General features: G+C 38.5%; 1 long non-coding RNA gene and 1 other non-coding gene across 3 annotated transcripts in view; both read right to left on the bottom strand.

Moving 5' to 3' along the window:
- The window catches only part of LOC113604673 (uncharacterized), a 35,193-nt gene that overhangs the window by 3,885 nt on the left and 4,434 nt on the right, over positions 1-26,874 (bottom strand). For both annotated transcript variants that reach the window (XR_008289183.1, XR_008289182.1), the window contains exons 2-4: positions 21,880-22,154; positions 13,763-13,857; positions 3,249-3,416 (exon numbers count right to left, since the gene is read on the bottom strand). This is a non-coding gene — a long non-coding RNA (uncharacterized LOC113604673). The remainder of the gene's footprint in view (positions 1-3,248; positions 3,417-13,762; positions 13,858-21,879; positions 22,155-26,874) is intronic.
- On the bottom strand, positions 22,750-22,856 carry LOC113595005 (U6 spliceosomal RNA). The gene has a single exon (XR_003415477.1). It is a non-coding gene; the product is annotated as a U6 spliceosomal RNA (small nuclear RNA).

Here is a 26,874-nt window from a genome sequence, read left to right as displayed (position 1 = left end):
AAAAAATAGTTTTCATAATTTTTCATTTCAACAAGATTTCATAACGAGGGATATATTCCTTATGAACTTTTTTTAAATGTTTATTTTTGAGAGAGACAGACAGACAGAGGGTGAGCAGGGGAGGGGCAGAGAGAGAGAAGGAGAGACAGAATCTGAAGCAGGCTCCAGGCTCTGAGCTGTCAGCATAGCTGAGATCATGACCTGAGCTGAAGTCGGATGTTTAACTGACTGAGCCACCCAGGTGTCCCAATTCCTTATGAACGTCTGAATGGTTATAAGTGCCTCTACTGGGGTTTTATATACTTCTATTTGCCTTTCCTCAAGATTTGAACCTCAGAAGATATATTGTTGCTATTGTTAAAAAAGTCCAATATGAATGCTCTTGTCTCATTGTACCTGGCAAATGTTTGCATCATGTATAACAAAGAATTGACATTTACTTTTAAAATGAAGATATTTTGTGTTCTAGAAATTGAACAGCAATTGGCCAAAGAATCATTTATGGACTGACTCTCTGGACATGAGGGCAGTAGATCACTTTTTTTTTTTTTCATACTTAGTACTAAATTATTTTAAATGTATGGGAAGCTAAGCTAAATGAACCATAACTTTTCATTTTGTTGCAAGGAGCCTGACACTTACTGTTATGCCCAGAATTCATGATCCCCAAAGACCACTAGGGAGCTGAGTCCGATGCAAAAACAAAGAGCCTTTATTCGAGCTAGCTCGAGCTCAATCCCCTACCTGCACCGACGCAGCGGTGGGATACCAGGGAAAGAGAGCGAGTTTCAAAAGGACAAAGGTTTTATTGGGGCCTAGGGGCAGTTGGTGAGGTAATGGCTATGACCTCAGCCGATTGGCTGGGGAAGGGTCCTGGGGAAGGGTCCGAGTCCTGTTAGGCAGGTAAGGGGGGGGTTACTCAAGGGGAGGAGGTGTGGTCAAGGTGAAGGACACAGAACAAGATGGAGTCGGCCGGCGTAGGCCCGCCCTTTCATTACAAGGGACTAATATTCACACTGTAATGAGTTGAACAGTGGTCCCCAAAAGATATGCCCACTTCCTAATTCCCATAACCTGTGAATGTGCCCTTATTTGAGGAAAAAGTGTTTATCGATATCATTAAGTTAAGGATTTTGAGATGAAAAGATCATCTTGGATTATCTGGATGGGCTCTAAATCCAGTGACAAGTGTCCTTATAAAACACACACATAGGAGAGACATACAGGGAGAAAAGGAAGAGGCAAAGTACCGTGGAGACAGAGATTGAAGTGGCCTTCAGCTAAGGAATTCTCAGAGCCACCAGAAGATGGAAAGAGCCAATGCAGTGCACTGTCCCCCAGAGCCTTTGGAGGGAACAGGGCTCTGCCAACACCTGGATTTCAGACTTCTGATCTCCCAAACTGTGAGGAAATCATTCTTGTTTTAAGCCATTGAATTTGTGGTTATTTGCTATGGCAGCCTAGGAAACGAATACACTTGGTAAGCTGAGGTGGGATGACAGTTTTCCCACAACTGCGTGAATGGACTAAGAATTTAGAGTTAACATTATCAAATGAGGGGAGATAGCATCATCCACATTAGAAAGGGAAAGAAAAAGGGAAAGGGGGGTGGGGGAGAGAAGATGAAGGTTGGTAGCCAGAATGTGAGCTGTGGGGGAGGGAACACTGAGGCTTTGCCAGGCGGCCAAGAGGAGTATGAACTAAAGAGAAAGAAAAACAATCACATCCTTTTTTTTTTTTTTTTTTCAATTTTAAGGAGTTACTTTGTCTTCTCATGTTCTACTGATATACCTTTGTGTTTGTGTAATTAAATAAATATTTTATCTCGGAAACAGCTTTTCAGAGAAAGTTCTCGGATGAGATACAATCTTTTGATAATATTCCCATTGGAAATAGTTAAGTTAGAAAGATGTGAAGAGGAACAGAATATGTGACCCCAAAATATATCACTTTGGCATAAGGATTATTTTGACCTGAAGGCAATCAAAACCCAACAGATTGAAGAAAAACTTTTTACCTCTCCCTTAACTACCTAAAGGAATTTAGCTAGGGGGCCTGGTCTAGAAACAGAGCTATTACCACAGATTATGTTTATCTGAATGACCTTCCCCTGTGGCAGGGCAAACATCTAATTACCAAACATCTATTCTTCTACAGTCCTGTGAATTACCCTCCTCCCCTTTGAAGCCCCAGGCCCCTAGCCCAGTCCTTGGCTCAGGATGGCCTAGAAGCCTCAACTGCCCGACTTGCCCTTGGATCTGTATTTTTATGGGGCTCCTGTACATATGAAATTAAAGTTTTGTCTGTTAATCTGTTTTATGCCAGTTTAATTCTCAGACCAGCCAAAGAAACCTAGAAGTGTACAGGGAAAATGTTCCTCCCATGCAGATGGAAAAGTCTAAATGAAAACTAGTATCTTAAGTATGGAGACATGCAGAAGTCAGTCAGCATATTGGGAAGATAATGAGATGATGGCAAAGAACAAGGAGTCGCCTAGGAAAAAAGCCCTAGACAAGTTCTAGGAGTCGGGGTTGTGGAATTGTATAAAACTCCTGGACACGTAGTCCATTTTGAGATAAAGTTCCATTTTCCTTTTTTTTTTTTTTTTTAATTTTTTTTCAACAGAGAGAGACAGAGCATGAACGGGGGAGGGGCAGAGAGAGAGGGAGATACAGAATAGGAAACAGGCTCCAGGCTCTGAGCCATCAGCCCAGAGCCTGACGCGGGGCTCGGATCGCGAGATCGTGACCTGGCTGAAGTCAGACGCTTAACCAACTGCACCACCCAGTCGCCCCTCCATTTTCCTTTCTAAAACAAATGCTAATGAACTCCTTGAACCGGGCAAAAAGACCCTTGAATGGTCTAGAAGCGTCACTTGTTTCACAAGCAATTGTTTGTAAAGTCAGTGGGGCATCCTGATGATCCGACTGCTGACTGTGGGCTTTCTGAAGACAGAACAGTTAAGAAATGCCTACCAGGCACGGTTTTGTTTGTTAACACCAATAGAATAATCTATCAAATGCGTAGCCAAAAGCAACTTAGCTTGACATTTTTTTCTCTTCTTTTACGCAAGTCATGTAATTGCCCCCCTTCCTCTTTTTCAGAAAAACTCTTTGCTTTCACCCCAAAAGTGGGGTACTGTGGCTGCTGGAACCTCTGCTCCCGGAATTGCTAGCCTGAGACCTCAAATAAAGGCCTTTGTTCTTTTTGAGTTTTGAAAATTCTGAAAATGGAAGACGTTCACTTACATTTCCGCAGCACAGATACCAAACTCGTAGAGGAAATAGGCGATCCATTGTGAAAAAAGGCAGGTTTTTTGGCAAAGGCTATGAATTCCTGTAAATCCAAAGCGATCTCTACACTTTGTGGGAAAGGGTAGGAGGTGGCTCTGCCCTTTGAGATGGTCTGGTTTTATTCTGTTGCAGGATGAATGTGACAAAAACAGATGTTAATAATCAGAGAGAGCTGAAGTATCCAAAGTTACATGTAAAATAGAAGCTTAGGACACCTAAGAAAAGAGACAAGAATTAAGTTAAGTGTTCTTACCACAATAATAATAATAATATTCAAAAAATAAAACTTGAAATGCTGTACTTATTTCGAAAGGGTTTTAATTTCTGATAGTAATTTGCAGAGTACTTGCAAAAATTTTTAATAAAAACTTAACTATAATTCAAATAATAGTTATAATGCATTAGATAGAACATAACTGATATACTAAAGAGAGAAAGATGAGAATTAACAAAGTGGCAAACATTGTACAGTCTCCCTGGTCCTCATGCAATTGTTAGAATTTTAAACTTATTTGATTTGAATATTCTATTAAAAAATTCTTCAAGAAGGGGTGCCCGGGTGGCTCAGTCAGTTAAGCATCCGACTTCAGCTCAGGTCATGATCTCACAGTTTGTGGGACCCGCCCCTGCATTAGGCTCTGCCCTGGTGGGGAGCCTGCTTGGGATTCTCTCTCCCTCTCTCTCTCTCTCTCTCTCTGCCTCTCCCCCATGTGCGAGCATGTTCTCTCTCTCTCTCTCGCTGTCTCTCAAAATAAAATAAATTAAAAAACAAAACAAAACAAAAAAACAAAACAAAATTTCTTTAAGGATATCTATTATTCTTCATAATTAGTTGGAAGGCTGTTTAAGGTACTGGTCCTCACTGAAATACCTCAAATATAGTTGTTAAAAGTCTCTGCATACAAAGTTTCAGTAAACTTAAAAATAAGTTTTGTAAAATGGTTATTTTACACCTAAGATCTGAGGATGAAATTAAGTCCTTATTTAAAGGAAAGAGAAATATGTTCCAGAAATATTTTGAAACTTCCATTTCAAAATTAATTCAAAAAATAGTATTTCAGGTTGGGAGAAGAATAAAATGATAGGTAGAGGTAACATTCCTGAAATCTGTTGTGGTCTTTGAGCATTCTTTTTATAAGAACTTCAACAAAGAAAACTGGAGAGGTTGGGAATTCCTGCCAGGAAAAACAACCATAGGAAAAAATAGAATCTCTAATTTAAAATTCTTCTGGTCCCAATTAATCACATATTATAATTGTAGATATCAGTTCTAAGAGTTGGTTGTATTTTCTGCCACGCTTTTTTTTCAAGAAAAGAAGTGGAATATAGATTTAACGATTTTGTGTTAAATTCTATCAAGTCACTCCACTCTCTAATTAATAGCTTTGGGGAAGAAGTGATGATTTTTCCAGGACTCTCTTAAGAAAAACAGTGGAGGTGAGTCCTTAGCTTGGTCAGGATGGGGGCGGGAAGGTGGGGCTGGGAATGAGGCTCAGCCCCGCCCCTTTGGTCTCATCTAATCAGCTCGGAAAGTATGGTGTGGCCCCACCCCTGTTTGAGAAACATTTGGCAGATTTAAGAGAATTATACAGTAAGCTTACTAAAGTAACATTACTTTTAATGAAATCATTTACATGGATTCTGATATGAAGTATGGTGAGGGGCATAGATTTCTGTCCAGTAAGGGATCTCCTGAACCATAGCCATTATAATGAGTGAGATAATTAGCTCTGTCTTCAATTTAGGCTAATTCTGAAAAGGCTCAGAATGTACGGAACAGTTCCATCCATGTTGCTGCAAAACTCCATATTTCATAGTGTTATGCTAAGTGAAATAAGTCATACAGAGAAAGACAGATACCATATGTTTTCACAACTTATGTGGATCCTGAGAAACTTAACAGAAAACCATGGGGGAGGAGAAGGAAAAAAAAAGTTAGAGAGGGAGGGAGCCAAACCATAATAGACTTAAAAACTGAGAACAAACTGAGGGTTGATGGGGGGTGGGAGGGAGGGGACAGTGGGTTATGGGCATTGAGGAGGGCACTTGTTGGGATGAGCACTGGGTGTTGTATGGAAACCAATTTGATAAATTTCATATTTAAAAAAAGTAAAAAAAAAAGAAAAAAAAAGAATGTACAAAACAGCCAATTTAATGACCAGAGGTCTCCAGCTACCCAGCTACAGGTAACAGAATTTAAAATTCTCTCCCTAATAAAAGAAAAATAAATATTAAATTCTATATTTGAATGAATGAATGAATGAAGAATGAAATACTCCTTGTCTTTTATTCAGAGTTTAGAAGTTTAAGAGGTTTCACATAAATATTTTACTTAAAAATTTTTTTCCTGTTCAGTAAAATCTGCTGTTGTTAGAAAATTATTTTGATCAATTTTTCCCTCATCAAAATATTTTCTAAACATCTACTGCAAGTTTCTTCTTAAATATTTCTGGTAACTCAATGTTTAGGCACCAAAGCAGTTTTCTACCTGACATTGGGGAGTAAAAATTAGGTTGAAAAAGTTGAAGTTTAAAAAATAGGGGCGCCTGGGTGGCTCATTTAGTCCAGCATCCGACTTCTGCTCAGGTCATGATCTTGAGGTTCGAGGGTTCAAGCCCCGCGTTGGGCTCTCTGCTGTCAAGCACACAACCTGCTTCAGAGCCTCCACCCCCGTCACTATCTGCCCCTCCACCCCTCTCTCGAAAATAAAAATACATTAAAAAATAAAATATTAAAATAAGAAGAAAAAAATGAAAACACCTCAAAATATATTTTAAAACTTCTACTTCAAACTTACTCAAGAACACAACTTCTTGGTCATCAAATCATGGAAGAAAGTCTCATTTTTTTAAATATGTGAAGGTATTTGAAAAGTCTCTTCACTGCTTCTCAGGGTCCTCAGTACCCGCAAAACCCAATAATTTTGTTTGTGTATTTTTACAAAAATAGTCTCTATTAGAGCCATGTGAAAAAAATTTTTTTTTCTTCTGATAGAAAACCAGAAAGGTCGGTAATTTCTGTCCTGAGAAATGACTGGGGCAATGTTCCTCCTCACAGGAATCCTCAGAAACCCAACTGAAAACATTCCAGAAATGTGTCAGTCCCAGGAGGGTGGGCCACTGAGGCTGGAAGCACAAGGTGTGGAGCCAAGGCTTTGTGCAAAGGCCTTGAAAGGCACCTAAGAAAATCACAGGAATGCAGCCTTTAACACGACTTCCTTGTAAAGACAAATTTCACCGTCTATGTCAGAAAACAGCGTTTCTTGGGATATTTCCTCTCATGTGTTGAATGAAGAAGTTTCTCTGCCTTCGCTCTCCTGGGTAAGCCACCCGGTGTCTCCTGACAAAAGTAACTGTGTACTTAATCTGTCAAGATAAGGTTGAGGAAAGTGATAAAAACAATTTTTGTAATGTTCCTTACCAAAATTCTTTCAAGAAAAAAATGGTTGTGATCAAGATGTTTTTGTGGAATGTCACCAGTCCACTGGGACCGGCAAGAGCAGGAGGGCTATAGGATACCAGAGTGCTGCCTTATTTTCTGATTTTCGTCCCCCAACCCTGCAGGTGCTCCCCATGTTCTACTCTGTCCATTGCAGTGAAAAAAAAAAGTGGGAGATCCTTTAGCGCCTCTGTTAGTAACAATTCCAATTTATTGATGGAGACCGTGACTTTGATATAATTCTTCTCTTTGATTTACCTCCAAAATCGTTGCATGTCTTAGGTGTCTGCAGGGACACGTATACATTTCTTGGGCAAATGGGTCACATTAGTATAAAATAAACATAGGAGACCTTTAAATATATTACCTCAGACCAGATCATTTTTAGTTTAATTTTCTAATTATCCTGAAATGTTTCTCCTTTTACTCCTTTAAGCCTTACTTGGGGGCGGTGGGGGGGTGGGGCACCTGGGTGGCTCAGTTGGTTAAGCCTCGGACTTCAGCTCAGGGCATTATCTTGCAGTCTACGGGTTCAAGCCCCACGTTAGGCTCTGTGCTGACAGCTCGGAGCCTGGAGCCCGCTTTGGATTCTGTGTCTCCCTCTCTCTCTGCCCCTCCCCTTCTCTCTCTCTCTCTTTCAAAAATAAAATTAAACAAATTTTTAACTTACTTGGTTCTTAGAGTTCTTCTTTTGTCTCCCTCTGTTTCTTTTTTTTTTTTTTTTTAAATTGATGATAACAATGTCTCTCCTCTTCAAGAGAAGATGTTTATTTTAAACTTTTGGAAAGTTTTAACGTAATTCTTGTAAAACTTTTTAATTTATCAAAGGCCGTTGCCACTAAATGATGAGCAGAACTGGCTTAGTTTGAAAGTGTCAGGCATACTTTTGAGGGTTGACTGCCCAGGAGTTCCGACACTTCACTCAAGCATTAAAAGGAAATCATTGTTCTGGATCCTGCTAATGATTAGAGCCTGTTAACCAAGCCACCCCTATGTTTCATGGCACAAATGACTCCATACCCCCGGCCTCACAAAGAGCAGTTTCTAATTCTTTAGTCATCATGAGCAAAGCAGGCTGGCCAGAGACACACTAAACTATTTTTCTAAAATAACCTCTCATGTTCTTCACTGAGGGGAGAGAAATTTTGCCTGGTGATGGGAAGAGATTTAAAGCACTCCTGCGTTATGATTCATCGTAACAGTAAACCCGGTCATTCGAAACCTAGAAGGTATACATTTCTAAAACGATCCCTGTTATGATCTTCTAAGAAAATTTTGAGCTTTTAAAATGTATTGTGTCTGTTTTGTTTGATATCATCCCTTTACTATGTGACCGGTCTGACATACCTTTTCCTTCCTTCAGAGTGGATTTAGTGTTTTCCTCCTTCATTTGTTAACTTTCCATTTGCTTATTTATTTAGAGACAATGTCAAACATGCAGAAAGTTGCAATAGTAAAAATCATATTTTTTCCTGAAATTTTTTGAGTTAAATTGCCGATATGACTCCCTCACTACCTGAGTACTTAGTGTGTACTTTCTATAAACCAGAACATTCTCCTCCGTAACCATGACGTCACTATCCAGGTAAGTAAATTGACACTGCTGCATGACTGTCATCTAACTCTCCAACTCTTCCAAGTGTCACCCATTTTCCTAATATTGTCCTTCACAGCAAAACGACCTGGCTTAGTGTCCCATGCTTCATTTCATTGTCTTATCTCTTTAGTTTTCTTCACTGTGGAGCACTTCTTGAGTCTTGACTTTCATGACCTTAGCGTTTTGAAGATTGTAGGCCAGTTATTTGGTAGACTAGCCCTCATTGTGAGTTGTTAGTCTGATGTTTTCTTATGCTTAGGTTTAGGTTTGCACCTTTGACACGAATATCACAGAAGTGATGCTGTATTCTCATGGCATTCTATCAGATGGTTCACAATTTCAATGTGTCCCATTAGTTGGCAGTGTTAGTTTTGGTCACTTATTCCTGTCAGGCTTCTCCACTGTAAAGTTACACTTTGTAATTTTGTATTCCCACTGTAATTAATAAGTATTTTTGTAAGGAAGTATTTTGAGACTATGTAAATATCCTGTTTCTCATCAAGCTTTTAATATCTCCATTCATTTATTTATTTCAGTCTGGACTCATGGATTCCTACTTTTATTCAGTGGTCACAACCTGTTACTATCACCTTTTGTTTTGATGCTCAAATGGTTCCAGATTTGGCCAGTCAAAAGAGTCCTTTTGACATGTCTCCATACTTCATTGTGCATTTCTTTACTTCCTGGCACTAGATGTCCCAGGCTCATCTTATACTTTCCTTGCCTTAGACTTGGTGTCAGCCATTTCTCCAAGGAACCTTGGTTCCTTTTAGGGGAGTGTGATCTTTTCTTTAGAAAAGATCTTGGAGCTACATGTGCTGAATGTTATTGGAGTTTTGCTGCTTCCTGTCTTCAGTGGACAGAGCTAGTGAATATATTACAATTGTATTATAATATATGTATTACATATACACATGTATTTACATCTATATTTCTGTATCTATTTATGTTGAAAACTATGGGTTCATGCTAATATCCCCAATTCCAGTCTAATACCATAGGGTTCCTTCAAGTTTTCTCCTTTTCCATATTTGAAACTGTCTTCTCAGGAATGAGAAACTTTAATGTATTTATTTGATCAACTCTTCTGGATGTCACTTATCTCTTGTTACCATTGAATCCCACACTCCCTATGCGATGCCCTCCTCGCTGACTTGGGCTCCAACACTCCTAACTATTCCATTGTGCTTAGCTTGGTTGGGCCTTCACACCCTGCTCTGGGCCACCACAGGAGTCCGCTTAACCCCACTGTGGTCATCTATCTTGCTTTAGCTTCACCTAATGGTTTTTGTATTGATCTGATCAAGGAAACAAGAAAAGAAGAGTACCACTTTATTTTCAAGCATTTGCTAAATACTATTTACCAAGCTCTATATTATTTCATTTTAGTGACATTATGACCCTGAGAAGTACATATAATTACTTTCTACACATTGGCACTGTGAAGATGAAAGAAATTATGTCATTTGCCAGCATCCATAGCCAATAAGTGGCAGATATGAGGCTGGTCCTATCCCTCTGACTATAACCAATATTCAAATTGGAAGCTGTGGTATATGTTATATATTTCATATCTTTTCAAATGTGTAGAAAAAATGGTTCATTTTTAAGGTCAATAATCATTATAGAATTTCTAGTATATAAATCTTTTGGGGATATGAATTCTCAAATGTCTCAATTATAAGCTGAGAAGAGCTCTCTCCATGTAGTATTAATTTGCTAATTAGGCACTTTGAAAAGATTGTACATAAAGAAAATGTTCCCTCATTAATGATGGCATTAAGGATTTCAATAGGTATTTTATAATTTATACTATTTCATTTCACAATCTTACTTCTCTGCTCTGCTTTGTGGCATATTTTAGTGGTTAAGCTTTTATGTACTGAATCATTCAAAATGCCTCTCCATAATTTAGGAAAAAAAAAAGATATGAGAGAATATTTCTCAGGCTGTTTGTCTCCTGTTAAATAATGGTGAACAATTGTAGGAACTTTTCTGAAATAAAAACATGGATTATTTGGAAGAGGCTGGATTTTCAAGCTCCGTTAAAAATCCATTATGATTTCATGGTCAATTTTACAGAAATTTGGCAAGTTTCCTGCCTCATCTAAATATTCTAAATTTCAAGGGAAAAACCTACTCTTTCCCTCTACCCCTGGGTTTTCACACATTTTCTCAAAGACGCATGGAGGCCTTTGACATTCTTGTGCTATTGTCTAGCTTATGTGATGCCTACTGTATGCTGGGCACTGTGTTAGGTAATTTACTCACATTATATCATTTAATCCTCTGCATCTGTTAGATGAATATCTTCTACAGATGAGAAAGTTGAAGTGTAATAATAAGCATGTATCAAGAGGCACGTGGCTGGCTCAGTCAGTAGAGCATAAGACTCTTGATCTCAGGATCCCGAGTTGAAGCCCCATGTTGGTTAAAAAAAAAAAAAAAAAGGATAGCAGCACTCTCAACAATAGCCAAATTATGGAAAGAGCCTAAATGTCCATCAACTGATGAATGGATAAAGAAATAGTGGTTTATATACACAATAGAGTACTATGTGGCAATGAGAAAGAATGAAATATGGCCCTTTGTAGCAATGTGGATGGAACTGGAGAGTGTTATGCTAAGTGAAATAAACCATACAGAGAAAGACAGATACCATATGTTTTCACTCTTATGTGGATCCTGAGAAATTTAACAGAAACCCATGGGGGAGGGGAAGGGAAAAAAAAAAAAAGAGGTTAGAGAGGGAGAGAGCCAAAGCATAAGAGACTCTTAAAAACTGAGAATAGGGGCGCCTGGGTGGCTCAGTCGGTTGAGCGTCCGACTTCAGCTCAGGTCACAATCTCGTGGTCCGTGGGTTCGAGCCCCGCGTCGGGCTCTGGGCTGATGGCTCAGACCCTGGAGCCTGCTTCCGCTTCTGTGTCTCCCTTTCTCTCTGCCCCTCCCCCGTTCATGCTCTGTCTCTCTCTGTCTCAAAAATAAATAAACGTTAAAAAAAATTTTTTTTTAAATAAAAAAAAACAAAACTGAGAACAAACTGAGGGTTGATGGGGGGTGGGAGGGAGGGGAGGGTGGGTGATGGGTACTGAGAAGGGCACCTTTTGGGATGAGCACTGGGTGTTGTATGGAAACCAATTTGACAATAAATTTCATATATTGAAAAAATAAATAAAAAAAAAAGGATGTATCGAGCATTTCTTATACGTGAAGTGTCATACTATTGCTTTGTGCAAACTATCTCATTGAATTCTCACAACTATTTGTATATGTTGAATCTCTATAATTATTCCAACCCATGCTTCTGGACATCACCAATCCCTCCTTACTGTGGCATCCCACACTGTCTATGCAAATGCCCCCCTCACTGGCTTGGGGTACAGTATATCTAGACAAGCCACGAGACAAGGCTGACCAGAGTGGAAAGGAGGAGGAGACTGATTAATTTCTCAGAATGGGAATGGTGAGAGTGATTCCTAAGTACTGACAAAACCTCATCAATACCCTGTTGTCTCTCTGTCATTACCTTTATCCTGGCACAGGGCCTGACCCATGTCATTTGTGTTTCTCCAGTTGTGATCAACAGATCAGTTTCTGGGCAGTGGCAGACCAGTGCCGGGAGACATTCTCCTCTGAAGAATTTTCCATAGGAAGGTGACTACCTATTTAACTCACTCCTCTCCCTCCTGCTCTGGCTGCAAAGGGCAGGACAGAATTGGAAACTTCCCTGATGCTCCCTCCACTCTTCTCCCCAGTTCCTCTCAGAGAGGGTGGAATGGGTAAGCCCCTCTGTTTCTAGCAACCAAACGCTGGATTTGACAGAGATGGAGACCTGGTGATTGGGAGCTTTTCTTTTATGTGTCATTGAGAGCAGTTTCACTGAATGAAAATTGTTTAGGCAACATCCCTACCAGGCCTGTAATGTTTATAAGTAAGTAAATGTCTCTGGCATTTTGTTTGAATGGGCTGGTTTTCTTCATCGTGCTCATAGAAAACCCAGAATAAACATGTTGCTCCCTACCTTGTTATCTCAAAGTGTCCTTAAACTTCCGTGCATCAAATTGAACCCCCAAACTGAAGATGCAAACCATCCCATTCCCCTTGCTCCTTTCCCAGGGCCTTCCCCTTGCAGCTTGGTACCCTCCCAGGAGGCCTGGAGCAGGGCGATATCATGACAGCATTTGCGAGTACCTGAGCCCAGCACTGGAACTGCCCTGAAGTGTCTGGGCCTCAGTTTGGAATAGAAGCTGCTGGAGGTTGTCTGTTCTATGCACCTAAGTCCAAGCCACTCCCCATTCTTCCTGGGATGTGGAGGTGGGATGACTCACTTCTCTTTTTGAATTTCTTGCTGGGTGTGTTCAGCCACTTCGGTCCAGACAGGTTGCCAGGAGTGGCTGGTTGTTGAGTTATCTGAGTCTGTGAGCCAAGTTCAGCAACCTGAATGCCTCATTTTTCAGAGCCTAGGAACATCTCTCAGCAGAGGATCAATGTTATCCTTGTTTGGGGACAGAATAAGCTCAGTGATTTCTGTATGATGACCTGGGAAAAGCGGTCTTCTTCACAAATTCCCCGAATGTACGGAGATACTGTTACTGAAATTTCTGAATATATTGTAAATTTGTCAGTTTCTTCTTGCAGATCCATCAGGGTTTTTTTGTTTTTTGTTTTTTTTGTTTTTTTGCTTCCAGTATTTTTAAGCTCTGTTATTTGGTGCACAAATAATTAGGATTGCTTTATCTTCTTGATATCTTCTTGACCCTTTATCATTATTAAGTGGCCCTCTTTCCCTGATAATATTCTACACACTGGTGCCTAATTTGGTTGATATTAACATAACCACTTCCACTTTCTTTCGGTTAGTATTAGCATGGTATATTATTTGCCATCTTTTTACTTTTCAGCAATGTTTCTTTATATTTATTGGGTGTCTTATAGACAGCATATAGTTGTGTCTTGTTTGTTTGTTTTTTATCCAATCTGGCAATCTCTGACATTTAATTGGGTCTTTTGGGCCATTTATGTTTGCTGCTGTTACTGATGTTTGTGTTTAACACCTTTCTTCCTCTTTTCTATTTGCTTATCTGTTGTTTGCATTCTTTTTCCTCTGATTATACTTTATGTTGAATTAACTATGCTTGTAATTGTGTTTTAGATCCTGATGGATTCTTAGCCAAACATTTACAATACACATCTTTAACATACTACAGTTATTATTATATTACAGTCATGGCAGTTTAAGAACTATATAAAAATATACTTCCATGTATAAAAATACCCCATCCATGCCTTGGTGCTGGTCTTGTCACCCGTTTTACTTCGACATAGGTTATAAAACCCACAAATATGTCCTTATTTTCACTCTAAGTTGTCAATTATCTCCTGCAGATATTTAAATATTAAGAGATAAAAGTCTTACATTTGTCTCTGTATTTACCATTTTCCAGATGTGCATCTGCTATAGTTTCCTCGTGGTTATGGGACCTCTTTTAACATTTGCAGCGCAGCTCCATTGGTAATGAACTCCTTCCCCTTTTGTGGGCGAAAGTAATAAGAGAGTAAGGTGAATATGTATTTCACTTTTGCTTTTGAAATTGATTTCTGATGGGTAAATTGTAGATTGGCACTTAAAAAAAAATGTTTTAATGCTTTAAAGAAGTTGCTTTCTTCTGTTGTGTTTTTTCCCTCTGACACGTCTGTTGTAACTCTTGTGACAGAATAAGAATAATGTATCCTTTTTCTTTCTGCTTATGATATTTTCCCTTTATCACTGGATTTAAGCAATTTGATAATGGTGGGACTTTGTATAGTTTTCTTCACGATTCTTATGCCTTGGGTTCACTGAGCTGCTTTAGATCTGTGAGTGTTATACCATTCACTAAACTGTGAAATTATCAGCTAGAATTTTTTCACAAAAAAATTTAGCACTATCTCAAAACCATGCACAGTAGTTAATCTACAATAAAGTCAAAGATGGATAGGTAATACTCGTGAGTACAATGCATTTAATTTGTGTCCTTAAGACATATCACTCAGACTGATGCAACAATGGGTGATTTATTACTATGAACTGTAAATTGTTTTTTGTTTTTTGGTTTTTTTTTTAATTTTTTTTTTCAACGTTTATTTATTTTTGGGACAGAGAGAGACAGAGCATGAACGGGGGAGGGGCAGAGAGAGAGAGGGAGACACAGAATCGGAAACAGGCTCCAGGCTCTGAGCCATCAGCCCAGAGCCTGATGCGGGGCTCGAACTCGCGGGGCTCGAACTCACGGACCGCGAGATCATGACCTGGCTGAAGTCGGACGCTTAACCGACTGCGCCACCCAGGCGCCCCTGAACTGTAAATTGTGATTACGAACATCAGGGCTCAGGGGTGAAACAGTGGCAGTGGCTAAAGAAGGAAAGTAATCTATACTGTATTCATTTTACATTAAAAATAATGGTTTTTTTCATACCTATTTTTGAGGGCTGCTATATCAGTTTAGAGCTTTCCTCCAACTTTCTGAAACCATTACAGAAAACAGAGTTTTTGTGTCATGAAAGGGGTGTCTGGGAAACATAACTTTCATTACTTAAACCAGCTTAGTTCAAGACAAACTCAGATGGTTTATGACCCTAGTGCCAACATGGTAGAAACTCATGGTACTGAAATGTCTGTAATTTTCCTTTAGTTAAAAAAAAAACAAACAAACACATTACACAGATTGATGAAGAATAAGATAACGGAGTTACTGATTTTCAAACCAGGTCAACTGTGATGAAAACAGTTTTAGTAAAGACCAGGGAACTTCAGAAGATATACAGAAGGAAGATATAGGAAAAATTTTGGCACACAAGTATGAATAATCACTATATATGTGCCACTATAATTAGCAAAGAAAATGAAGCATATTCTGTGAATTCCAGGAAGGGGTCCCAGTAAGTTCCATGGGGAAATTTACTTTGACCACATCTTCAGTTATGAGACTGTGAATACAGGTCAAAATGGTGACACTGTTCATGAGGAATAGATGATTTTGTCATAAACTGTATGTGATGAGTATCTAACTGAGTATGAAGTTGGCTTTTTCATATTGACTCAGGCTGTGATACCAGAGCTGGCTATAGATGAGAGCAGGTGAGAGGTGGAAAGACAAGGAAGGCTCTAGGGAGGGACAATTGTTTACTTGTTTAAAAACTGTTCAGTATGATTTACATGAGATAGACTATGAAAAATAATCTAAAATATGGAGAAGTGTAGAGAAAAAAATGGAAGCCAAGACACTTTCTAAGTATTGATTCTGAAATCACTGATAGCAAAAAAGTTTGGAAAATTTTGCAGATGTGTTGGACAAAAGGAGAGAATTAGAGAGGGTGGGGAAAATGATGCTCTAACCCAACTGGAGCTCTCTGAACACAGCTTTGGGGTCAGGCAAACCTACTCCATGGAAGATGTTCATGTCCTCCAAAATTGAAAAAAAAGGAACATGAGAAACTTCCCAGAAATTGAACTTTAGAAAGATGCAACAGAAACTATGCCTTGAGTAAAAGGATCAATCCTAGAACAAATATTACATCATTCAAAGAGTTTTGAGCCTTGGGTGCCTGGGTGGCTCAGTTAAGTGTCTGACTCTTGGTTTCAGCTCAGGTCATGAACTCACTCTTTGTGGGATTGAGCGCTGCATCAGGCTCATGCTGACAGCATGGAGCCTGCTTGGGATTCTCTCTCTCCCTCTCTTTCTCTGCTCCCCCCAACTCATGTTCTCTCTCTCTCTCTCTCTCTCTCTCTCTCAAAATAAATAAATAAACTTACAAAAAAAGTTTTGAGCCTTTCACTTTGTGATAGAACTTTTTCTCCCTGTAAAAATAGATGTGATCAAGAAACTGGGGCGCCTGGGTGGCTCAGTTGGTTGAGCGTCTGACTCCGGCTCAGATCATGATCTCGTGGTCTGTGAGTTCAAGCCCCACATTGGGCTCTGGGCTGACAGCTCAGAGCCTGGAGCCTGCTTCATATTCTGGGTCTCCCTCTCTCTCTGCCCTCTTCCGCTCATGCTGTCTCTCTCTGTCTCTCAAAAATAAATAAACACTAAAAAAAAATTTTTAAAAAAAGAGAAAAAAGAAACTGTATCACCATTTACCCCTTCAGTATAATAAAATATGTAATAAGTTTTGCTTAATATGAGTTATTTAGCTACATTTGATAAATTAAGTATAGGCATACTTCATTTTATTGTGCCTCACAGATACTGAGTTTCTTACAAATTGAAAGTTCGTGGCAACCCTGTTTACCAGCACCATTTATCACAGCATCTGCTTACTTCATATCTCTGTGTCACGTCTTGGTAATTCCTGCAATATTTTTAAACTTTTCATTATTTTTACACTTGTTATAGTAATCTGTGATCAGTGATCTTTGATGCTACTATTGCCCTTGTTTGGGGGAGCCACAAACCATGCCCATGTAAGAGCATAAAGTTAATCAATAAATGCTATGTATGTTCTGATTGCTCCAGCCACTGGCTGTTCCCCTGTCTCTCTCCCTCTCCTGGGGCCTCCCTATTCCCTGAGACACAACAATATTGAAATTAAGCCAATTAATAAGCCTACAATGGCTTCTAAGCATTCAAGTGAAAGGAAGAGCCCCATCCCACATCTCTCCCTTTAAATCAAAAGCTAGCAATGGTTAAGCTTGGGAAGACATGTTGAAAGCTGAGATAGGCCAAAAGGTAAGCCTCTTGCATCAAACAGTCAAGTTGTGAATGCAAAGGGAAGGTTCTTAAAGGAAACTAAAATTGCTCCTCCCATGAACACATGAATGATAAGAAAGTGAAAGAGCTTTATTGCTGAGATGGAGAAAGTTTGAGTGGTCTGAACAAAAGGTCAAACCAGCCATTCCCTTAAGCCAAAGCCTAATCCAGAGTCACCGAGGCCCTAACTCTCTTCAATTCCATGAAGGCTGAAAGAGGTGAGGATGCTGCAGAAGAAAAGTTTGAAGCTAGCAGAGGTTAACTCATGAGGTTTCGGGAAAGAAGACGTTTCCATAACATCAAAGTGCAAGGTGAAGCAGCAAGTGCTGATGTAGAAGCTACAGCAAGCCATCCAGAAAGTCTAGCTAAGGTAGTTAGTGAAGGTGGCTACACTAAACAGATTTTCAATGTGGATGAAACCACCTTTTCTTCGAAAAAGATGCTAAGACTTTCATAGCTAGAGAGAAGTCAATGCCTGGCTTCAAAGCTTCAAAGGACAGACTGACTTTCTTGTTAGAGGTAATGCAACTAGTGACTTTAAGTTGAAGCCAATGCTCATTTACCATTTTGAAAATCCTAAGGTCCTTAAGAATTATGCCAATATACTCCTGCCTCTGCTCTATAAATAGAACAACAAATCCTGAATGAAAGTACGTCTGTTTACAACATGGTTTACTGAATATTTTAAGCCCACTGTTGAGGCCTCCTGTTCAGAAAAAAGACTCCTTTCAAAATGTTACTGTTCAGTGATGATACACCCATCACCGAGAACTCAGATGGAGTACAACAAATTTAATGTTTTCATCAATGGGTGTCATCCATTCTGTATCTCGTGGATTAAGAAGTCATTTCAACTTGGGGCGCCTGGGTGGCTCAGTCAGTTAAGTGTCTGACTTCAGCTTAGGTCATGATCTCATGGCTTGTGTGTTGGAGCCCCGCCTCAGGCTCTGTGCTGACAGCTCAGAGCCTGGAGCCTGCTTCAGATTCTGTGTCCCTCTCTGGCTCTGCCCCTCCCCCACTCATGCGCTTGCATTCTCTCTCTCTCTCTCTCTCTCTCTCAAGAATAAATAAAACATTTGAAAAATTTAAAAAAAGAAGTCATTTCAACTTTCAAGTCTTATTATTTAAGAAATACATTCCATAAGGCTATAGCTGCAATAGAGAGTGATTCCTCTAATGGGTCTGGGCAAAGTCAATGGAAAACCTTCTGGAAAAGATTCACCATTCTACAAAAATGAACTACTGGGACCTCATCAAAATAAAAAGCTTCCACACAGCAAAGGAAACAATCAGCAAAACTAAAAGGCAACCGACAGAATGGGAGAAGACATTTGCAAATGACATATCAGATAAAGGGTTAGCATCCAAAATCTATAAAGAACTTCTCAAACTCAACACCCAAAAACAAATAATCCAGTGAAGAAATGGGCAAAAGACATGAATAGACACTTCTCCAAGGAAGACATCCAGGTGGTCAACCGACATATGAAAAAATGCTCAACATCACTCATCATCAGGAAAATACAAATCAAAACCACAATGAGATACCACCTCACACCTGTCAGAATGGCTAACATTAACAACTGAGGCAACAACAGATGTTGGCAAGGATGTGGAGAAAGAGGATCTGTTTTGCATTGTTGGTGGGAATGCAAGCTGGTGCAGTCACTCTGGAAAACAGTATGGAGGTTCCTCAAAAAACTAAAAAGAGAACTACCCTACGACCCAGCAATTGCACTACTAGGCATTTATTCACAGGATACAGGTGTGCTGTTTTGAAGGGACACGTGCACCCCCATGTTTATAGCAACACTATCAATAATAGTCAAAGTATGGAAAGAGCCCAAATGTCCATCAATGGATGAATGGATAAAGAAGATGTGGTATACACACACACACAATGCAGTATTACTCGGCAATCAAAAAGAATGAAATCTTGCCATTTGCAACTACATGGCTGGACCTGGAGGGTATGATGCTAAGTGAAATTAGTCAGTCAGAGAGAGACCAAAATCATATGACTTCACTCATATGAGGACTTTAAGAGACAAAACAGATGAACATAAGGGAAGGGAAACAAAAATAATATAAAAACAGGGAGGGGGACAAAACAGAAGAGACTCATAAATATGGAGAACAAACAGAGGATTACTGGAGGGATTGTGGAAGAGAGGATGGGCTAAGTGGGTAAGGGGTATTAAGGAATCTATTCCTGAAATCATTGTTTCACTATATGCTAACTAATTTGGATATAAATTTTAAAAAATAAAAAATAAAATTAAAAAAAAAAGATTCACCATTCTAGATCCCATTAAGAACGTTGTGATTCATGGGAAGAAGTCAAAATATCAATGTGAAAAGGAGTTTAGAAGTTGATTCTAGCCCTCATGGATGACTTTGAGGGGTTCAAGCCTTCAGTGGAGGAAGTGACTGCAGGTGTGGTGGAGATAGCAAGAGAACTAGAATTAGAACTGGAGCCTGAAGATGTGACTGAATTGCTACAGTTGAATGGATGAGAAGAAGCAGCAGCTTAAGGATGAGCAAAGAAAGTGGTTTCTTGGAATGTAATGTACTCCTGGTGAAATGCTGTGAAGATTGTTGAAATGACAACAAAAGATTTAGAATATTCATAAACTTAAGTTGATAAGGCAGCAGCAGGGTTTGAAACAGTTGATTCCAATTTTTAAAAAAAAAAACTTGTGGGTAAAATGATATTAAGCAACGTTGCATACTACAAAGAAACTGTTCATGAAAGAATCAATCAATGTGACAAACTTCATTTTTGTCTTATTTTAAGAAATTGCCACCACCACTCCAATCTTCAGTAACCACCACCCTGATCAGTCAGCAGCTATCAACAGTGAGGCAAGACCCTACACCAGCAAGATTATAACTCACTGAATGCTCAGATGATGGTTAGCATTTTTTAGCAATAAAGTATTTTAAAATTAAGGTATATACATTTTTTAGACATAATGTTATGATTTAGTTACACTACAGTATAAACTAAGTTTTACATGCACTGGAAAACCAAAAAAACTCATTTGACTTGCTTTATTGCAATATTTTCTTTATTGTTGTGGTTTGGAACTGAACCTGCAATACCTCTAAGGTATGCTTGTAACTCCACTTTTTATTTTCTATAGGATTTAAGAGACAAATGGATAAAACATAATAAATCTATGTTAATAGGTTCACAATATATAAAGTTTAATTTATAGCATCGATAACAAAGGAGAGGTAGAGCTGTAAGGAAATAGAGTTTTTGTATATGACTGAAAGTAAATTGGTATCAATTCAAAATAGATTGTTATAACTTTAGGATGTTATATGTAATCCCCAGGGTAACCACAAAAAAGTACCTATAAAATATACACCAAAGGAAATGAGAAGGGAATAAAAACATGTAAATACAAAAAAATTAACTAAACATAAAGAAAAATAGTAATGAAACAAGGAACAAAAAACTGTAAGACATAGAAAAAACAAATGACAAGATGGCAGAAGTATGTGCTATCTTACCAGCAATTACTTTAAATGTAAATGGATTAAACTCCCCAATCAAAAGGTAGAGATTGACAAAATGGATTAAAAAATGATACAAGTATATGCAGTCCACAAGACACAAGAATGTGTAAGTGAAAGGATGGGAAAAAGATATCCATGCAAATAGTAACTAAAAGAGAGTGGGGTGGCTATACTAATATCAGATAAAATAGACTTTAAGTCAAAAACTGTCATTAGAGACAAAGGGGCACCTGGGTGGCTCAGTCAGTTGAGTATCCGACTGGCTCATGCCATTATCTCACAGTTCATGAGTTCTGTGCTGTCAGCACAGAGCCCGCTTCAGATCCTCTGCCCCCCTCTCTCTCTGCCCCTCCTCTGCTTGCTCCCATATGCTCTCTCTCAAAAATAAGTAAACAAATTTTTAAAAAAAGAGTGTCAAAGGACATTATATATTGATAAAAGGATCAATTTACCAAGAAGATATGATAATTACACACATATATGCACCAAACATACCTCCAAACTATATGAAGCAAACATTGTTAGAATCAGAGACAGAAATAGATCTGCAACAATAGTAGGGAACTTCAATACCTCAATAATGTATAAAACAACCAGACAGAATATCAATGGGAAATAGAGGACTTGAACACCACCAAAGCGTCAAATACATCTAACAGATACATCGAACATTCCAACAACAACAGAAAATACTTTTCTTAAGTGCACATAGGTTGTTTTTCAGGACAGACCATATGTTTGACCACAAAACAATGGTTAAGAAGTATTAAAAAACTAAAATTGCACAAAGTGTCTTTCTAATTACAATGAAACGAAACAAAAAACTAATAGCAGAAGGAAAACCAAAAATTCACAAGTATGTAGAAATTAAACACCCCACTTTAAGCAACTAATGGGTCAAAGAAGAAATTGCAAAGGATATTAGAAAATATTTTGAGACAAATGAAAACAAAACACACGTTAAAACTTACAAAATACAATAAAAGACAATACTAAAAAGACAATTTATAGCTGTAAATGCTTATGTTAAAAAAGAAAGATTTCAATTCAGCAACCTAAATTTACACTTTAAAGGGCTAGAAAAAGAACAATGTAAACTCAAAGCTAGCAGAAAGAATACAATGATAAAGATCAGAGAAGAGAATGATGTAGTTATTTTGGTAAGTGTTCATTTGGTTCTAAAAAGTACAGTATAGGAACTCAGTTACCATTTTCCTTTCTGTTAGAAACTCAACAATATGCATTCAATTTTAAAGCACTTCTCCAGGCAATGAGATATAATTATAGACAAACTAACCTGAAACAGAAATCGTTGTCCACTTTTTCTGGTTGAGCCTGGAGTTGAGAATGGAACAGAGCACAATTTTTGAGTTCAATTACCAGGACTGAAGTTTCACTAGAGAATAGGCCTTTCCCATTTGTTCCGTCATTTTCAGAGGGTGGCTTTAAATTATGTCCTTGGAGGTTTCCAGCTTGCCTCAGGCTCTGGGTACCACTCTGCAGCTTTACACACCAGATGGACCGAATTGGCGTCACTGTTCTTGGTGAGAACATGTGAGGAACTTTCCATTCCTGTGAAATGAGAAGGGAACAAGCAGTTCAATTAAGAAATCAAATGTTTTGATTTTAGTTTGAGTATTTTGAATATGATGCACCAAACAGAAGGACTGCCTAACTCCTAACTCCTATATAACTTAGGAAGAAAACAATGATTTTATGAATAATTTTATCAAAATTAATGATTACCCCAAGGAATCAAAATTAGTAGAGGGGCACCTGGATGGTTCAGTTGGTTGAGTGTCTGACTTCAGCTCAGGTCATGGTCTCACAGTTCCTGAGTTCAAGCCCCACATTGGGCTCGCTGCTATCAGCATAGAACCCACCTTGGATCCTCTGTTCCCCTCTCTCTCTGTCCCTCCCCCTGCTCATTCTCTCTCTCTCAAAAATGAATAAACGTTTATTTTTTTAAAGTAGTAGAAAAAGACAAGAACAAGAAAATTTAAAGACCCGAGATAATTGAAATTTTGGAGAAAATAAGATAATAATGAGAAACTGAGCATAAGAATTCATAGCAATTTCAGAAGCACACCAAAAGCCAGTTGAATGGCAGAGCTCCGATCAAAAGTCCTTACACTACCCACAGAAGTCAAATTGTCAAAGTAGATCCCTAGAAATTATACACTTTACTTAATAGCGTGTCAGCCATGCCCAGGGGCCATGCTAATCTTCTCTGCATTATTCCAGTTTTAGTACATATGCTGCCGAAGTGAGCACTGCTGTGTACTTAATAGCAAATTTTACTAATAATTAGTGAAGGATACAAGCAAAAAGCAGGCACAAAGATAGCGATATCTATCTCTGGAGGAGTCCAAACTATCATCTGTGCCTCCAAAAAATAGATTTTTGCACTGGGATATATTTTGTTTTCAGAATAAGAGATGACTATTCACTGTGTTGTACAGTTTGCCTGAGGAAGCTGTTTAAGTTCAGAGCCTCTTAGTTTTTACATCCCATCAGTTACACAGGGAACCTATGTGACTAACTTCTGTTCTCTGAGTAATGACCCCTAATCCATAAATTCCAGGTTAGTTTATAATAAGCAATGCAAAAATGCTCCTAAAAACATTCTTAGATGAGAACTTCTTTGGTTATCTTCCTACTTGTAAATTCCATCAGAGTGGAGGAGAGAGTTACAGAGCTATTTTTAATTCTTTATTATTTATTTATTTATTTATTTATTTATTTATTTATTTATTTGCAGGGACCTGCATGAATTGCAGTAATGACAGTGGCAGGGAGAGTGAATTCACTGAGAGTGAATTAGAATATGTCAGAACATCCAGAGCTCCCCAGACACCATACTGTGCAGTGTGGAATGTGGCTTCTCTTAAGGTACTTGGGGAAAGACAATGACACATTTCTGAGCATGTATGAAAGGAACACTGGGCTCCAGTGAGAATGTTTCTGACCCTCACCTCTCTTAACCATCCTCTGGGCTCATAGTTCTTCATAATCTAGAACTTCTTTTAATATATCTTCCAGCTGTCATCTCTGTCTACACTGAGGATCAGTGGGGCACGCAATGCAAAGCAGGGAGCAAAGAAAGCTAAAGGCAGCAGGCATGACAGATGGGATGAATATACTTAGACTAAATTATAAATACAAATGATATATTGATCAGTTTGCATCTGATCAAATTGAAGCATGTTTCAATATATGCAGTACATCAGACTTGAGTGAGGCAGAAAATTATAAACAATGGGGGTAAATTAGAGGAAGCATTCATAGACACACAGATGTTCCAATGGCTCTTGATATTCACATTTCCAAACTTGGATTTTATATACTATCTTCTTAAAAGAACAAAACAATAAGCTCAATCACATACAAAAATATCATATATCATAAAGTTGATGCTTCATACCAGCCTAGGAAAGATGAAATGTTCAATAATTAGACTTGAGACTTGAGACTACTGGATAGCCCTAGGGAGGAACATTTCACTCATATTGCGTAGTTTACTGTAGAATAACTTCAAATAGATAAATGATTTAAGAGTTAAGGTTAAAATGTACTAAAGAAAATTAAAAGTTAAAAAAAAAGTTTTTTTTTGAGAGAGAGAGAACATGCAAGCAGGGGAGAGGCAGAGGGAGAGAGAGAGAGAATCACAGAGCCCCCACATGGGGCTCGATCTCACGAACCATGAGATCATGACCTGAGCCTCAGACACTTAGCCAACTGAGCCACCCAAGTGCCCCAAGAGTTATTTAAAAATCTTTGTGTGAGAAATGTATTTAAAAGTCTGATTAAAAATGCACCCACAAAAAATACAATCAGTTATCAAAAATTTACAATTAGCAATGTTAAAAAAACATAAAAAATAAAAATTGTAACTTATAGCTCTTACATATTGATGAAAAGATCAACATTATATATGGAACTATTACTTTCCCTCCAAAACTTGTTTCACCAATAGTTATCCCAGAATCTATGAATGGCAATACCATAACTCGAGTTAGATTGGGCCGAAAATCATCAAGTAATTATGAGCCTTCTATTTCTCTTCTGTTCATTTAAGGAAATTCTATTTACTCAACACTCAAGTCTGAATAGCATATGTACATACTATTCTCAGTCTCTGCATGGTGTTCTAACTGAGCCTGGGAAAGAAAGAGTCAAAACTCTTGATACTTGTTGAATCCAGTATAATAGGAAAGAGTATCAACTTGATATTTCTAGAAAATGTTTCCACATTACCATATGTCAAGCTTCTTTTCCAGTAGCTAGAACTTAGGAAACATTTTCTGGTTTTGAATCCATGTTTACACAGCTCTAGACATTTAACTGGACTGGAATGAGCCTAGTAATTATAACGAACACTAAACCTTGAGAATTATATGTCTAAATGATACTCTCAACTTCACAATAACTAGAAAACAAAAATTACCCCATATTATGACTAATTTGGTCCTTGTCTATGAACTAGATATTTTATCATGGAGCCCATGATAGTAGGCTAAATTTTCCATGGAGATCTAACTTAGGCATCAAATATCCTGTGATATTGTTCAGGTTTTGAATTTAAAAATCTAAGGGGATTCAGTTAACTAACTTGAATCCAAAAATAAAAAATTCTGGGGTGCCTGGGTGGTTCAGTGGGTTGAACATCCAACTTCGGCTCAGGTCACAATCTCATGGTTCATGAGCTTAAACCCCACATCTGGCTCTCTGCTGTCAGCATGAAGCCTGCTTAGGATCCTCTGTCCCCCCTCTCTTCCACTCCCTCTCTCTTTCTCTCTCTCACTCTCTCAAAAATAAACAAACATTAAAAAAATAAAAAATAAATCTAAGGGTATTCAGCATTAGAAAGAAAAATATTTGGGATAAGGAGAATAATACAATTAGAATAAATCATTCATATCTATATATGCTACACATAATTACAGTGGGTTTGTAAACACTTTAGAGAAATGCATTAAAATTTTTATCCTATATAAATATTTTAAAAATAATATGAAGCAACACATATTCAGAAAATTAATTCAAATGTACAGGAGTTGTCAAATAGGTCATTTATATGGTTAAATTTTTTCTGCCAGTCTTTAATCTTAAATCACATGATTTAAGTGGATTTTGAGAGCTATGATGTTTGTGATGTTTTTCAAAACATTCAGCACAGTTTCTTAATTATGGCAATAGCAACTTGAGAACTTATCTGGACTTTTCTCTACACTCTGTCACTTAAATCAGATGCCAAATAAATATGGCTTCTAATGTCACGAGAGCCACCATGCTAAGGCTAGAGACAGCAGGTCTGATTCACGGACCTTTCTGGTCAATAAGGGGTTTGGGTGCCATGAACACAAAGAAGTCATCATACATGAAGTATGAAGTAACCTGTCATACTTATTGGGTGATTTAGTTATCACCCAGTTGCTGCTAGCTTATCATAGAATCTACCTCATTTCTCTTGATCTCAACTAATGCTCACTAACTCTTACATTACCTCTCTAAGCTTCCAGGCCAACTTTTCCTCCAACAACCAGCTTTTTAGCTATAGACAAGCCTAAGGCATATGTTCTCTGCCCCTACAAAATATATATTAAATAACACTTACTAAACTGAAAGGCTGCAGCTACCTAAGTCTCTATTTTCCCATGAACAGAATCAAGAAATTTTTATTTAATTCATTTGGCAAATATTTATGGGATACCTACTCTGTGACAGGCATTGCTCTTTTAAAAAATTTTTTTTTAATGTTTTATTTATTTTTAAGACAGAGAGAGACAGAGCATGAGTGGGGATGGGGCAGAGAGAGAGGGGGAGACACAGAATGTGAAGCAGGCTCCAGGCTCTGAGCTGTCAACCCAGAGCCCGATGCGGGGCTCGAACTCACAAACTGTGAGATCATGACGTGGGTCAAAGTCGGACGCTCAACCGACTGAGCCACCGGGCGCCCCTGACAGGCATTGTTCTAAGCTTTTGGGACATTTCCAGGAACAGCAATGAGGCCAGAGTACCTTTATCAAACGGCATCGTCTCTTGCCTCCAAAGTACTGCGGCTGGAGCCCCGGCCCTGACTTCTCTTCCGGTGGCAGCATTTGTGAATCGCCCCGGGAGAAGCCACATTCATTTTCAATCTGCTCAGCTTGGGAGGTAGATTCTCATCTGTGTCAGACCCATTGTCAGATTCCCTTTCCTCAAAGGCCTGGCTGAAGACAGAGCACTCTTCCTCGATGTTAGGTGGTAGTAGTCACCTGTGGCTTCCAGCATAAAACCACTTGTGTTGAGG

The sequence above is a fragment of the Acinonyx jubatus genome, chromosome A1 (genome assembly GCF_027475565.1).
Source record: "Acinonyx jubatus isolate Ajub_Pintada_27869175 chromosome A1, VMU_Ajub_asm_v1.0, whole genome shotgun sequence".
NCBI lineage: Eukaryota > Metazoa > Chordata > Mammalia > Carnivora > Felidae > Acinonyx > Acinonyx jubatus.
Note: the sequence above shows the minus strand (reverse complement) of the source record. Positions and strands in the feature narration are given on the sequence as shown.